At 43.6% G+C, this 15,926-nt stretch overlaps 1 protein-coding gene across 2 annotated transcripts in view; it reads left to right on the plus strand.

Annotated features, from left to right (window-relative positions):
• LOC139211589 (regulator of G-protein signaling 6-like) overlaps positions 1–15,926 on the plus strand; it is a 39,812-nt gene that overhangs the window by 3,794 nt on the left and 20,092 nt on the right. The gene's annotated exons all lie outside the window — the stretch shown is intronic.

Raw genomic sequence — 15,926 nt, forward strand, 5'->3', positions numbered from 1 at the left:
GTTGACGGATCCTGTCCCACTGTCCCAAATCTGTTGTTTCATCCTGCTCCTAATTAATGTCCGTTTATAAAGCGAGGTAAACAGATTAGTAGAGGGATGGGCGAGACAGGATTTGAAATAATTGTTGACAGTGGCTGCATTAGTGGGAAAGTTTCCCTTTTAGGCGTTGATGACTGTGTCACTGCGGAGTTTGGAGCCAGGAGACGACTTGAAGAATCTCCTGTAAACCTGCATCTTTGCAATAAACACCTCCAGTTGGCAGCTCACCTGGAAGAACTGTCAAGGCCCCCCTTTGTAGTCTGCTAAATCTCTCACGCTACTTCCGATAATGATGCCACTAGAATTGGGTGCTCTGAACAGCGTGTCCAACATCAGCAGCTGGCAGCACAAGGGCTGGTGGAAATGCATTGCAAGCAACAACTCACATGTCGACTGTAAATAATCCACCTGATTTGGGCATTTCCAGTCACCTTAACATCCCCGCCAGGAATGCAGGAATGATAATCAATGATCAGATCAGAAGTATGACCATCTTGAGAGAAATGGCACCTCTCCTTGAAGCCCAGATTTCAATGCGTGTCCCGGCTGTCAAAAATATGTGCATAGTACTGTATGCGGGCCTGTTTTGTGTGTTTATTCGACATAGTAACGCATTCATTGTTTATTCAGTGTTGTCATTATCCTCCATGTATTCTAAGAAGCTGTCACGCTGGAGAGAAAACATGCTGTAGCTGCATGTAACACTGGGTATCTTCATGGATTTCACAGCAGAGCCTCATTACGTAACGCTACACATGCCTGGAGGCAACACATTTAAGAGGCTAGTTTTTGCTTGTCAGGATGCTGCCTGAGGGAATATTCATCATTTCATGTTTTAGTCATTCACAGTGACAACAGACAGATGATTCTGAGAGTGACGGGATCCTCCCGTTCCTTCTTGCTTTGAAAAATTTTTTTTTTGATTTGCAGCTTTTGAGGAAGAAAGCTGAGGATGCAAGTGCAGCTGGTTAAGCAAAAGTGGTTTTCACATACAAGGAATAAATAATTTGTCTAAGTATATTTGTCTGAGTATATGGTCCTAAATTTAATTTATTAGTTGCAGTTTCTTTGTATTTTCTCATATTTCATCTCAGTGCCAGTCACTAGCTGAAGACGTCAAAGAGGCCAAACGATAGAGAGGTGCTGGGGCATTGAGGGCAGAGTGCCCGTGGCCTCTGGACTCTGTGGGTGGGCAGCCTGGCGCAGTGTGAAGGTGCTGCTTGCAGAGAGGCAGATGGCCACCAATATGCTCAGGCGCCTGGGAAAACACTGGCAGCTTCATCCCAAAGGCCTGAGCCCCTGTCAGCTGGAAGACATCAGCATCTTACTGCAAGGAGCAAAGGCTTGTGTAGACCTAGGCAAGAGATAAAAATATTTCAAAGTGTGGGTAGCACCTTTGTGAAATATGTATAGAAAGTAAGGGTTGAAATACTTATATTGCCGTTATCTGTTGCAAAACGATTAAGTAAACTGTGTAGGCAGTTAGATAAAGGCCATCAGAGAGGCTGAGTGCCCAGGAGGGGAGGAGGTTGTCTCTGTCCATGCAGTGTTGGTGCAGCGCTATCTTGCTCTGTCTCTCTCCTCCCACGAAAAGAGGAAGTGAAGCAAAACAATCCAATAACTGCAGGACGTCTTGTTGCCTCAAGAACTTGTGGAGAAAATTTGGTCTAGCAGAAGTAGGTTGCACACATACTGTAAAGTGCACACGCACACAAACACATACGGGAAATCACACACAAGGCTTCATGCTGCTTTAATGCACGTGTTTTTATCCTTACTGTGTTTGGTACAGTTAGCAGACAGAATGTGGAGGGTAAATCAGTATGATTGGCACCAAGAGACACACAAAACAGAAACTCAAACCATGATGAGAAGCACTACTGTGCTGGGAAATGCAATTAAACCAAGGAGAGAGGCCACTTTACTGCTCTGATGGGGTAAAGCTCACAAACTATTAATAGCTAGCATCCCCTTAGCGCTCGTGTGTGTGTGTGTGTGTGTGAGTGTGTGAGTCTTTCCCCTTTCCCCAACCTGTGACTTGCAGGCCAAGACTATTGCTGTGATGTCTACCTGGTTTTTGACACACGCGGTTAATTGTTGCCAAAGGACTAAAACACTCCTGTCCTACCCAGGGAGAGTTAAGGCTTTGTGCTCCATCCCATCTTCTTTTTATTCAGATCATTAAATGTTTGATTGGATAATTCTTGGCAGTCAACTCATACCTGAAGGCGGGTGTTATAGCCATAATATGTGTAGTACAATCACACAAAACATTCATTCAAATGAGTTTTAGGAGCCATTAGTGGATAAATATTAGTAATGAGCCTCGCCAGGAAGTTCAAAGACATTACTTGATGCGAGTGGCCTTTGGGTGTGTGTAAGCTTCAGCACTCTATTAGCAAAGAGTATGCTTTGGTTCATAATTGCAACTGTGTAGTATTCTAGCTCTCTAAAAGCTCCGTCTGTGAAGTGAATCAGTACAGAAAATCTGCTTTTTAGCCAAGTTAATGGCACGGCGCTTAAGGTGGCAATGTCAGTCTGTGGGTTGGTTAGTCCACCACTCTGTGGGTTGTCTCAGTAACTCTCAGTGGGTGCTGTACTGTGTTGGGACCGCCCATTGTTCCGACAGCCAATTATTTTGAATCCCAAATAGCCTGAAAAATGTCCCACCAAAAGCAAATTTATCTGACAGCCTATTTTCTTGAAAACCAATGTCCATTGCTCTGTAGGCTCATTGGTCTGAAATTATACACTCTCCCTGCAGTTCAGTGACTGAGTTTTACCTCAGTTGGTACACGCCACCGTCACCTGAGACCTTAGATGTAGTCGATGTAGCCTGAGTGTCTGTCCATGCCATCCAGAAAGCCATAAAAAAAACTGTTAGAAATATTGAAAACATCATGCAACACTCCTGGCCCAGCCAGGACTGTACCTCCTTAGGCGACTGAAGAAGTATAACATCAAGAAACATCTGTAGGTCCATTCTATAAAGCCACCGTGGAGCATCCTAACAAATGGAAGCCTCCAACATCATTGGTCTCACCTCCAAGTCGACCGACTGCACGTAAAGAGCGGCTTCAGCCAGGCAGCTAAAATAACCAGCAACCCATCGCACCCAGCTTCTACCCTCTGGGAGAAGCTACAAATCTCCAATACAGTATCACCTGATTCAAAAGCAGCTTCTTTCACACAGCAGTAAGAACACTCAACACTCCCTGCTAGTCCTCTTTTCCAAGACGCATACACGTACCTAAATGCCGTGTACGCACTGGTCCGAAACCTGGCTGGACTTAGTTACAACGGTAAATCATCATTAGACATTCTGTCTGTTCATCTAATTAACATGTTTAAGGTTTGGGAACAATCAAGGTTATGGAAAAAAAATGAAAATGAAAAATAAAGTTGATTATTGGCTGGAAATGGGTAATGAAAAGCAGTCAAAAAGCAAAAAAAAAAGCTAAAATCACTTGAAATGTTGCTTGGTGTAAAGCCAGAAAGATGGCCTGTTCAGGGCAAAACCCCAACCGATTCAGCACCATGGACAGGCCCAGCAGGAAGAGTGTATTCTATGAACAATGGGCATTTGTTTCCAGGATAATGGGCTGTTGGACAAATGGGCCTTCGTTCCAATGGGACATTTTTCGGACAATTTGGGTTTCTGAATAATGGACCATCAGAACAATGTGAGGGCATGGCTGTGTCACTGTTAAAGAGCAAATGGCTGCATTTATATACTACTTTTAGGAGGAGCTTGGGATTGGAACAAAAACAACAAAGATGCTACAAGCCATGGCTGAAGTCTTGTTTTTTTTTTTTTTTTTCTTCATTTTAACAACCTTTCCCTTTTCTTTTTCTCCCCCCACATTCCTTTTTTCAGCCTTTCCTCAGCTTCTTGCTAATTAATAATTGAAGCTCATTTCAAGCATTCCATCTCTGGAAAAATATCTGGTCCTCTGAGACATCATATCCCCTCCATTCATTTATTCATACCCAGCACATTTTTTATCATCACTTGGTATTTTTATCCATGTATGTGCGTCTAAATGTGAAGACGAGGGGACTAGGTGGTGAAAAGGGAATAAAGTCTCAACAAAACACAGTATTTATTAGTTAGTTGGACAGATTTTGAACTAGCATCTGCACGAACATTATGTTGTGGTACATGATAGTGGAAGGTTTCTCTTGCAGCAGGACAAGTTATGACGACTGTGCCACTCCTTCAGACTGGATAGATGCTGAATCTAACTTAGCCTGAGTGACGAGTTAAGCAGAAATTACTGTCAGTGCTGACTGCAACCTCCCACACCATCCACATCGCTGACTGTCAGCCGGTTTGGTTTAGGATGATTTAGAGACCGGACGCAGAGGGAGTTTGCTCCTCTCCTACTGTATCAGTGTGGATAATCAATCTGGAGATATTGCAAATATGTGTAAAATTACAGCAGTCACACTAACAGAAAGATGTAAAATCTTCTTAAAGTGGTAAGAGCAGCTGTAAATTACTGTAAATGGTAGCTTCCCACATCGTGCATTTATCTGCCACGGCAGGGACTGACAGCTGGTTGGGTCTGAAGGGCCAAGAGCACTGAATCGCTCTAGTTTTGCTGGTCAGGGGGAAGCTTGCTTGCCTGCCTGTCTATCCGTTGTCGCCCATGAGTCACACTCTCTTCTCTCTCTGAAGTGCCCCCGAGGCCCATGGAGGGTATATCTCTCCTCTTTTAAGACTAACTTCCATCCGAGGTGTCTACGGGCCAATACTCTCTGTTCCTCTGCGCACTTAAGATAGCGCAGTCCGGTCAACTCTCAGGATATCACTTCTGCAGCTGTAGGGACGTGTTCTCTCAGTTCTTTATCATATATGACTGTTTTAACACCGTCTCCACTTGCACCATTGGAGCCTTTATCTGACGCGCTGGTATGGGCTCAACTATCAAGGTCAGGCTGAAGCCTTGTGTGCCTGTATGCTAAGTGCCAGTGTGGGTTGCTTTCCCAGTTGGGTCAATACGATAAAACAACAGTAACAGTGTAAAGCTCTGTCTCTTATATAACCAGCTCGTGCGTGTTGGCCTGTCTCTTCTTTCCAGTTAAGCAGAAGGACCAACACATGAAAATCCTGGAAGTCCATTGGCAAACAAATCATAATTGGATAATAATTCACAGTGTTTTGGCGGCCTGCGCACTATGTTGACAGGATTATTCACCTCATCCGTAGAGAATCACTGCAACTGAAATAAAAGGCTTTTCTCCAGTGAGGAAAGTCCTTCCTGTGCCAATGCCTCTCCTGGTCTTCCTCCCTGTTTGCACACTGCTGACAGTGTGCTCTTAAAGGGAGCACATTTAATAATGCAGCTAGTGTTTCTGTGCCTAGTATTGGGATTGAAGCTTAAAGCTGCACATGCATGCATAGGGTGATGCTAATAGGGAGTTTGCTGGGTGAGTAGGGGGTCTGCTGGCACCACTGTGTCCCACTTCTAAATGCCCTCCAAAACCCCCTGAGCCTCCTGCTTATCGCAGGCTGCTTGGAAGCGCACTAGAGATGGAGTATGCCTTAAATACCTCCTACTGTACTCTGAATAACCTCAGTATCTCTGCAGGACACTGAGGGAGCTCACTGCGCTCCTACAGAGTGGATGATGTGAGAATACCAGAGATGTGTATAAAATTACAGCAATTTTCGAGGAGAGGATTTCCACATTGAATAAAATTTCCATTAACTGTCTTGAGGTTGATGTGTAATAGCATCAGCGTGGAAACTGTTGCCCGGTTAAACTGTTGTTGATGATGCTGCTAAAGAATAAACTGTCGTGTCATCATGTATGGTGAATACTAATGGGTTATTGGAACTGGGTCTGACATTAGTATGTTAAAAGCCGCTGGTCCTCCGTGCCTTGGGGTGACAACTTTGACAGCAGTGACTCACTGGACAAACTGTAGGCCTGTGGTAGTGCTGACACACTGAATTAGTGAAGAATAGGATGTAAAAAGAGAACAAGCTGTAGCAGTCCCACATGGTTTTGTCACATTTTTGAAACCAAATGCATTCACAGTAACAGTGACAATAATTCTATACATACACTGGACTTAAAGATAGACGCACAGATATCAATAGGAAGTAATTCAGCCCTAATGACAAAACTACATACGCTCTCATACGTCTAGCCCTGGAGACAAACCAGAAGACCTCATATAACAAAAACTAAAAAGTCAGCAATGTGTCAAGTTGGCCAGACAAGACCCAGACAGGTGACATCTGCTGAACAGCCTAGATTCTATTTAGAAAGCAAGATTAAGCTCAAAAGTCCATGAGACAGTCAATTAAAATTACATCATCGACTGTGCTGGATGCTTAAAATGAGCATAACTGAGAAATATGCTGCATCTAAAAGGCAGGAATTCACATGTGCGGTGAAAACAAGCTGTCAGCATATCACCTTATGAGGTTGTATAGCAAAAGCAAACAGTTGCCTCATCACACACTCGCTGTAAATGTAAATTAGTGTTGGCATACATTTGGAGTCGTGCTTCTGGCCACCTGGCGAATGCCGGCACATTATTCTCTCTTCTTTTAGCTCGATTTTGGCCTCTACCAACCCCTGATCAAAATAGCAGCCGCTTTTGCTGCTAAATGCTAACTTTTCTAATGCTAACTTTGGGTGTTTGCTATTTGGTGCAGAGCAGGTTATGTCCAGAGGGTTTTTAAACTTTTTGTGTTGCATACTGCATCCACGACTATTTAATTGTAAATATAGAAACATTAATCATCTCTGCTTTAACAACCAGTGTCTGTGCATAGCTGCTGTAAATGTTCAAAAATGTTGTGAAAAAAGCGTGATCTATATTGAGTTATATTTTCGGTTAAAGATGTATGTCATTTCTGCACCTTCAAATCCTTTCATACTTTTAATAATATAGAAAATATTTATAGGAGGTTTAGTTTGTATATGCATTAAGCTTTTCTGTCCTCTCTTTTCACCACCGGTGTTGCGTCATTAAGCTGTGGAGATGGATTAACTTTGTGAACTGATCTAGTTTTCAAGGGTGCAGTAGCAACCAAGGCTGATGAGCATAGGTCATTTAAGAGGCTAACCAAATCATTTGTGTGCCCAGTGTGTGTGCAGAATGAGCCATGAGTCTGCTTTTACTCAATTGGGCTGATGAAAATTTAATAGTTCATTGAGCGTTAAGGATGCAGGAGCAGACGGTTCATTTGTTCTGCAAAATAACAACTTTAAAGGAACATTAAAAAGCGATGCTCGTACAATCAGAGACAATCAGTAGACAGTGTAGAGCAAGTATTCAGTATCGGAAACACTTTGGAGATACACATCAGACCCTGCCTCTGGAATCTCACTTCTGCCTGCTTTTCTTCTTCTACAACTTTGTCTTCTTTATGCTTCAAGTTCAGCTGTGTCTCGAAATGCTCCTCACCTCCCCTCGTCCAATTTTCAGTCTCACCACACTGACGACACTGAATTCGAGAAAAGAACACATTTGTCTTTTGTTGGTCTCTCATCGTATCCTTGAATTAGAAAAAAAAAAGCTGCACTCTACTTACCCGGGTTCAAGATATTTCATATTTTGGTCTTTGAATGCCTCATTAGGCTGCTCTGCCTCTGCTCAGACACTACATCAAGTTGGAGAGGAATGGAGAATATCCGAAGAACCTAGTCTCACTCATTCAAACATGACACTGACGTGGCTTTTAATTAGCTCTGACAAAGACAAAGAGCATAATACAACAGGGTACAGCTTGTCACACAATGAAGACTGCAAATGAAACATGCTGATCAACAACCTTACATATGTACGGTAATTGGAGCACCATCTGCCAGCACTCCCATTTGTATTGTTTGCAGACACATGTGATGGGTTCATAGATCGAAATTAGTTCCTCTTCAAATAGAAGGTGTGACTCAGATTGCAGAGCGGTCACCTTTTCAATTTAGTTTTAGAGATTATTTGTTCAGTGGTGCATTTTTAAGAGTGTGCCCTCATTATACACCATCTCTCCTCAACCCCTGGGACTTTTGTTTAAAACGTTAAGCAGCCAAAGTCACAAGTTTAAGGCTTTTATAGGTTGAAAGCTGAGTCAATTCGCAAGGGCAGTGAGGAATAAATATTTGTGATCAGCATACTGTCCAACCCCCAGATATTCTCCCAGGAAATTGTTAATTTCAGAGAGTTTTCCTGCATTTTTGTGAATTTATGGAGTAATTTTGTTGCCATCATGTGGAGTTGGGAGGATGGGGGAGAAGGGGGCATTGAAAAATGTAAAAGTCATGTCTACGAACAGTAACATTATATGAAAAGTTAATGAAGGAGACAAATATTTTATTCACAGACAGTGGATCCTAAAGGATAATTTTGTCCAGAAAACAGACAGACTAGATTTTAATAATACCAGAAAGCCTAGAAATAGAAGAGAGGGAAAGAGTTCTTAGCTGAACTATTTTGTTTGGATTTGTCATATTTTTCTATTGATTATGTCAGAGATGCTCTCACACACACATATTTACTGATCAGACAACAAAGGCAATTCATGTTCTGACACCTTGCCAGCTAAAATTGCTGTATTGGACTTTAGAGGCTTCCCCTACAGGACAGGCTTTGCTTTAATTCTGGTGTACTCTGTTATAACTTCTTGTAGAGGACAGACACTGACAGCGTCAGAACTGTCTGTCTGTCTGTCTGTCTTTTAGTCACGTCACATCACAGCGTTATCAGCGTGCACGGACGCACTGTCCAACCCCTGATACATTTGTTTTTCGCTGCCTAAGAAAATGGATGTGTGGCATGACCAGAGAGTTGGCAGCCCTGAGAGAGAGGCAGACAGAGAGTGTCATCTGTGCACTGTTGAACCACAGGTAATGATGCAGTGTCTGTTCGCTGGAGTGCTGTGACTCTCTGTAATTGTCTTTGGGTCGAGGCTGAAGCAGAGATGAGTCAGCCAGGCCCCAAATGTTAATCACCATTACCCGCCAGTCTGACTAAACAGCCCTGGGAGGAGAGACCAGACCATTTGGCCTCACTCCAGAGCATGGACCTGCATCCCCAACCTCAGACCACCCTGACTGTGTAACTTTGCCGCCTGGGGTTTCTCAGTTAATTTGTATGCTGTCACTACAACTCCCCAATCTTCAAAAAGGAATTGGAAAATTGACTGAAATGTCCTTGTGTGTTTGTCTGGTTTAGTCACAGCTGCAGTCATAAAAGACTAAACCCATTTGTCAAAAATGACAGTGTTATCCTCTGGTACGCAGGGAGATTTCCAACGTAGTCTGTGACGATAAGGAGGTTGGACTATCTGACATTATGTGAGTGAGTTAGATAATCAGTGGCAGATTTTCTTCTTTTTTCCTCCTCAGCTTGAAAATAATAGAAATGTCCTTGTGGGGGACCTTGCTTTGTGCCGACTCCCATTTCTGCTCCAATTTCTTTGTCAATAACTCACACGGCAGAGGCCAAATCCATAACAAAGTCGTGATCACTTTCATCACACTGAGTGATAGGAAAACTTGAAAAAAGGTCTTTTTGAACTAGGCTTGATGAAGGTATATGAAGGCTTATATTTTACTTTCTATACAAGTTCTATTAGCAATTTACATTGGGTTTGTATTGCAAGCAGTACAGTATACTGTTCAAATTTCACAAACACATACATGAATGACTCCTCCAAACCAAGTAGTCCATATCTTCTACTCTCTCCAGAGCAGGAAACCTTTATTAATCCCAGCTTCCTTCTCAACTACTACACATGTCAGGCAACATGATCCTAATTTCTTTATACACACCAATACATCCAACTTTGAAACTGACACCACTGCATTTGCTTTAAATGGAAAGTGGTCTTCATTAACGCAGAAGACAGTAGGAAGGGAGTGCTGAAGCTTTTAAGCTCGTACTCATCAGAATCGACCAGGCTCCGGCCAGGGAGAGAAGCAATGACGATGCTGCAATAGGGTGGTAACACGAGAAGAGGCTAACAAGGTTATTCCCACGCTTCGGAGGCGCAGCTGGCAGCGAGGAGCAAATGCACATTCATAATTGTGTCCGTTTTTTCCACAGTAAGGGCTATAGGTTTGAATATTGCTAAGACTGTAGCTGACAAATATGTGATACATATCAGCTTGTATCAGTCTTGTGCTTTGCTTGTTGCACCCTCGTTTTAATGCCTTTGTTTATCTCCTGTGCTGCAAAAACATCAGATGTTCACACAGAGAAAGTAAAAGTGTGCAACCACATCACAGTTCACTTATAAAATCCGAGCAAACCACGGAGCATCCCTGCCGCCAGGCTGCTGACAGTGCCGCCACGGCAGTGGGGAGGGTCTGAGGTTCAGGCGTAGTTTAGCCAACCTGACTAACATACAGCACCAGAGCTGAGAGTGAATGAGGAATGAGGAAACGATAAACTGTGCTTAGGGCAGGGTTTCTACAGAGGTCTGAAGCTCGCTTCTTGTAAACTGAGATTGAATGCCTACGAAGAGAGACTCTCCAAAAACGTGTGCCATTATCCATATTTGTATGATTAATAAAATCCAGACTAAAAAGACATGCAAAGACAAGACGGTAGACCTCAGACTGTCCCTCAGAAAGTCTACCGTCTGCAGAAGATTTTTTTTTTAGGCATGGTCAAACAACCGGTTATACAGACTTTTTCCTTTGAAGTACACTAAGGCCATTGGTGGCTCGCCAGTTAAGAAGACACAACATTGCACTTGGGAGTTCTTGGTAGATGTTTGTCTTTTAGTGGAGTCCCCCAGCCTGCAGCCTGTATGCCAAGCTAACATGTCCTGGACTGGTTTGTCCACTGAGTTCGCTGAGATGAAAGTGAAATCAACCCTCCCTTTAAGCTCATGATAAAATAGTAAAATGTCGAGGTAACAACACTAGAGGCATTATCTCTACTGTTTGAAAATGACTGCATTTAAAGAAAACAGTAATCACATGCTATGATACTATAACTCATCAGGGCCATCCTATTAAACTGGCTATCTGTGCCTGTTTCACATTAACATTCACACATGATTGTTTCAATTTTATAGGAAAGCACCAAATCAGTTTTGGAGTCACACTGTGATAAGTTCAATCCTCCCTCTAGCCAGAAAATGCTGTTAGTTAAACCAGAATCTCCCTGAGCAGTATGACATCCAACCTCAGCGAAAATAAAGTAATTTTGCAGCATGTCTGATGAAAGGCACAGAAAAAGTTTTAGCTCTTATTATGAAGTTTTTGCACGTCAGGATCAATTAATTATATATGCACTTGCATTACAAGGAAGAGGGCACATTAGCAGACGCTAAATCTTTGCATAACTCAGGTCATGGCCTTTTTGAAATCATTGTCTAAGGCTATGCAGAGTTTGATTTCAATAATTCAAAGTCACCAGTGCCCTGCCTTCCAAAACCAGACGTCATGATTAGATGTTAGAGGACAATTTACAAACTTCGCTGCTGTGGTGAGACAGTGATATTGGGGTTTTCAGACTGCAATATTTTCTTTTTTAGAATTATTCTTTTAGTTATTTTTTTCTGTGTAATATATTATTCATAGTTCATAACAGGAATATCCTAAGTCCTGGTTACAGAAATGCTTTTAGCAGCTGCTGTTGTGGTGGAGAAAACAAGCCAATTCTGAAGTGCAAAGTCCTAAATCAGGTGTGGCTGAGCTGATCGCCTTGCTAAAAATCACAGCCAGCTGTCACGCACAGATAGCATACAGCCGGGGATGAAAACAGAAAAGAACACTTCACTTCACTTTGAAATATGTTGAGAGGATATTAGATCACAAAGCATGGCTAGTCCCTTTCTAGGAAGCTTATTCAATAATTCAAGGGGGTGTGATGGTTTGGTTGCAAATTTTAGCTTTGCAGACATAATAGATGGTTCATTTTTGGCTCCCCTGAGGTGAAAGAATAAAAGATTTATGAGCAAATTTGGTCGCTGCCGAGCAATGCATTAGCTAGCACTGAAGGTGGTCTGTTGACATCATAGAGAATCAATCAGCAGTGAGTAAGGATTTGATGCCATAAAACACCACGTTTTACTATCTATTGATCATTCAGTCAGTCAGCCGGCCTTTAAGGTATTACAGCTCTCTAACACATCCTGTCATAAAGCACTTTTTTTTTTTGCCTGTGATGCAGTTGTAGGAGCTTCCCTCGGCCACCTCAGGCCTTATTCGGTTTCATTAAAAGATAGTTAGAGGATGCTAATTGGGCAGGGTTGGCGTGCGAGCGAGAGGAAGGCAGTGTGAGAAAGGCCAGCGCTACTGACACGTCCTCTGCAGGTCCCTATCAGGAAGAGGAGTCATCCCTCCAGGGACTGAGAGCAGCAAAGCACATTACAGGTGTGTGGCGCTGCCTGCTGCCCTGTGGCACTGCGAGATGAGATTTTCCCTCCACATGTCAGCCCAGCCTCGAGAATTTCATTACCAGTACCTGCGAGTTGGAAGTAACAAGGCTTTATTGCCAGCATTGGAAATCTGTCACCCAGCAAGGAACAGAGTTGTTTTCATAGCACCTCACCAGATTTGAAATGATGCTCTAAGAAAAACATCCTGCTGCTTCTCGGTTTTACACACAGAACTGCTGGTCAGTGTGGAGCTCGCAGTCTGACAGCAGCTTTGGCTTGTGTGAGTTTCTAAAGATCTGTGCTCCAATACGCCTCCTCTCTCTTTCTCCTCTCTTTGCCCCTAAAAGCCCGTCAGCATTCTCACACTTGCCGGGGAGAACCAGCACAGGTAATAAGAACGTCAGGTCTGCAGTAACAACAGTTTGTGAGTGACAGTCGTGCCCCGGTGGAACACGGGGGAAGGGATGGAGCTTAATAATACACAGCAGAGCTATAAAAATCCCCTCTTATGCCAGTAGCCATGACAGGAAATCCATGCATCTTGAAAGGTCAAGGGCCTCTCTTCCCCACTGACTGAGTGTGAGCACACAGGAACAGACCTGAGAAACAGTAAGGTTTTGAGCTAAGGTAGAAAATGTGCGGAGGATTCAAACGTACCCTCTCCTGAGAGATCGGCAGAATTAAGAGCAGATGGCGTCATAGAATGATGACACACACAAAAAAAAAGGTGCTATGATCCTTTAAATCTATACTTTGCTAAGCTGATTGAGATGTATGATGCATCATTTGGCTGTTTAGGCACTCACACCATACCCATTTAACAGTTTACTAACGACAGCTAAAGAACCATCCGTGTGTGTTGCAACGGATGGAGCTGAGTGCTGACGGGACAGTTGCCCACTTCTTGCATTTTACTGTTACTGTTAACACATCTTGTCATCTCAAATAACCACCTCAGATGGTGGCTGCATGTCTTTTGCAGAATCTGGTGTCAATATTGAAGGGAAAGAGGGACGTTGCGGACGTCTGACGCTCAAACCCGTCATCGTGGCACCCGCAGTCCTCTCCTCTCCCCCGGAGATGAGTAAACCCTGCGATGAGAGTTTGTCTCCTGTGTGTCAGACATCAAGAACGGGCTTGTGGGCCCAGTGAGGGACGAGGCAGACCTGGGCTTGATGACGCCTGCTCTCCTCTCTCTCTCTCTCTCTGTGTAACCCAATTACCACCAGGCCTTAAGGAATGGGACGGGCAGGCGGCGTGTCAGGGGACGACGCCAACATCAAAGATAGACAGATGGTTCTGAGGTTTTACCACCTCAAACTAATCTCCTGCAGATATTATTAAAGGATCAACTGGTGCAGTGCCCCAGATATGGAGCCAGAATGAAGATATATCGATCAAGAGAGTGAAAAATTGAATTTAAATTCAGTGTCACCTCTTTGACACGGGTAGCAACCAGCTTCCATCAGCCACTCGGCTCCTAAATTGGCAGCAGCAGAGAGAATTGTGCCCAGTCTGGGCACCCATAGGGGCTCTAACTGGTATGCATCCGCTCTCGTATCCTCAAAATAGCACAGTGTTATCCACCCGACACTGTCACACCATTGTTGATTCCCACTTTTACATTTTAGCAGCTTACCTCTGTCTTGCATAACAGTGAACACGCTGCGACTTAGAGGCGAGACTTTTTCCTGTGACTGGCTGAAGAAAAAAATAGCTGATAAATGATAGAAACCCCTCTCTGGAAAGGACTCTGAAACTGACAATGAGGCAGATAGCAGCAGATGTTTTTTGTTAGCTTTCTCCACAACAAGCTGTCACATCCCACCTCTCCTCCTCTGTTGTTTTTTCATTACTCCGCATGCAAATAGCCTTCCTTCGCTTTTCTTCCCTAATTACAGACTTGCGGCTGTGAGGATACTGAACCTTATTAGGATCCGAACCTTTACTGAGTCCCACAGGCACTCAAAATGCAGGTGGTGTGAGAGATGTTGCCGGTGAAAGGAGCCTCTCTGCATGTAAATTGCTAGTAAATGATCTCTTAGGTAAATCTTGCACGAGAGAGAACTGCAGGTAATGTGATTCTCGCTCTTTGGAGCAAAATGACCTTTTGTGGCTTGTTGTAGCTACGGTTCATTTTTCAGGTGTAATAGGTTATGGACTCATGCACAGCGGAGTAAAACCAGGCTATAAAAGCAGCCAGTCAGATGTGTGGTGTGCTGATGCCCTTCATTTCAGACAGTGTCTTTTTCAGAAGTAGCCCCTCGATCCGCACTGGCCACTTTATTTTAGAGTGGACTGTCTATTCAGAGGGGCAGCAGACTCATGTTTTCCCAGCACTCAAGCCCTTAGCAACCCGTTGAGTATCTAACAACAGACATTTACAAGAGGGGAGATGATCTTTTTCTGTCCTCCTTGAGTCTCATCAACAGAAAGGTGACCTGATGAGTCACTGTGGTTTGTGGGTAAGCTTATACTCTCCTGAGTATAGCCTGTCTTAGCCTCACTGCGTTTCCGTCTGCCTTTTTGCTCATAAGATTCCAGAGCTTTGATTTCAAGTATCTGCTTTTGATTTGGAGGATAAAGGGGGATTATTGCATTTTTTTCATGTAAGAGTCAGAAAGCACTGACAACAAGATTATCCTTCCCTTCCAAAGTGCTCGATTGTAATTTAGTCAAGATAGCTTACTGCCCATCCTGGATCCAAACTTGACAAACTTTTAATTGCTCAGCTCCTCTTGCTACTGTGTTGCTATGGATATGGAGAATCTAAGCTCACGCACGCACACACACACACACACACACACACACACACACACACACACACACACACACACACACACACACACACACACAGACCCATCCCATCTCCAATCCATATCGCACCCACGTCAGTTACCATGAGGGATCGTCAACTGGCCCAAACAAGTGACTAACGTCCTCATCAACACTCTCTGTCCCAACATATGGGTCTGGTTGGTTCAAAGTAATGCGTAGCAGCCCAGTTGGACACTTCTGGATCTGAACATGTTTCCCCGAGGTGTCCAATCAAACAGCAGCTAATTGGACTCTTTGTACAGTCCTGCGCCTCTTTGTCAGAACAGAGTCTCTATTGTATTGTTGCCACTTGAGCTAAAGAGACTGCTAATGCCTGGTATGTGATTGAATTACACGTGAATCCACAGGGCAACGCCTGACTTGAGGAGAGACTGTGACTGAAAATTGTGCCGTCATTGCAGGGGCTGGTTCGCAGCAATAGATGCTCTCAGCCAAGGGTCTCGTTGCTGCGATGGATTTGCAATTGTTTGCAGTTTGCCGACAGGAAACACGGGTTGCATCCTAATGCTCTTGACGTGTTGCCTCGTCTTTGAGAAAACGTGAAGAAGCCATTTATCAGAACAACACAAAAACCTGCTGTAGCACGCTTTTAACCTTCACCAGGCTTTTCTCGAAATAATGTAACCCAGGGAGCCCAGATTTGAGTGGAAAGGATTCCTTTTCTCAGCGTTCAAACAATTAACTGAAGTGCATTTAC

This window comes from Pempheris klunzingeri, chromosome 13 (assembly GCF_042242105.1).
Source record: "Pempheris klunzingeri isolate RE-2024b chromosome 13, fPemKlu1.hap1, whole genome shotgun sequence".
Lineage (NCBI taxonomy): Eukaryota > Metazoa > Chordata > Actinopteri > Acropomatiformes > Pempheridae > Pempheris > Pempheris klunzingeri.